Below are 813 nucleotides of genomic sequence, written 5' to 3'. Positions count from 1 at the left end.
TTAGTAAGACAATCATTGTCCCTGCTCTGCAATATTATTGAACATTATTATCAATTAAATAATATTAGCCTTTATTTTAAAAACCCCGTGACAGTTGTCATATACGGATGCGAGTCATTCGGCCTCGGTCTATGTCCAATCCTTTGTTTGTCCGCTAACTTCTCCTAGGCTATTTGATGGATCTGCCATGCCGCGAGGGGTAGCTCCCTCCTGTAACCCTAGCAGGGCTATATAGTCCAATACAGGGCTTAGCTCGGGGGAACTCCATTTCTCCCATTTTTCTATTTGAAATGTTACGGGTGTAGTTTAGTGGGCTGTAGGCATGTCGTGCCCTATGTTATTTTACCCAAACAGCTGTAGTGATCCCACAAAGGACTACAATGGGTTGTATTACTATGGTGAAGTGCTATAGGGAAGGTCCAGTGGTAATGATAAGAACGGTCTGTGGTCGGTTCTGTGGTTAATATATTGGTGCTCCGTAATATAGGCGCGTTTGGATCTGCAGTTTTTATATGTAATGTTAGGAATACTGCAAATCTATGTTGTTGTTATTATTATTATAATTATTGTTCCTAATGCATACCACGTATATTCACCGGTAAAGGGTGAAGAACAGGCCTAGTGGCCCAAGGATGAGGTGAGGGGTAATGTGGTGTCGGAGATGGGGAGGAGTAGAGTCCATTGTGGGTGGGAGACAGGGGGGTGCAACGGGGGTACCGGTGCGGGGTATGAGTAAGTGACGAGTTGTCGACGGTGGGACAGAGACACTGTGGTTAGCAGATACACAGACATAAGGACAATCATATGTATTAT

Source organism: Coenobita brevimanus, chromosome 13 (genome assembly GCF_032717465.1).
Source record: "Coenobita brevimanus isolate Jiangsu-jjx chromosome 13, ASM3271746v2, whole genome shotgun sequence".
Taxonomy (NCBI): Eukaryota; Metazoa; Arthropoda; class Malacostraca; order Decapoda; family Coenobitidae; genus Coenobita; species Coenobita brevimanus.
The sequence above is the reverse complement of the archived record's forward strand: the minus strand, read 5'-3'. Positions refer to the sequence as shown.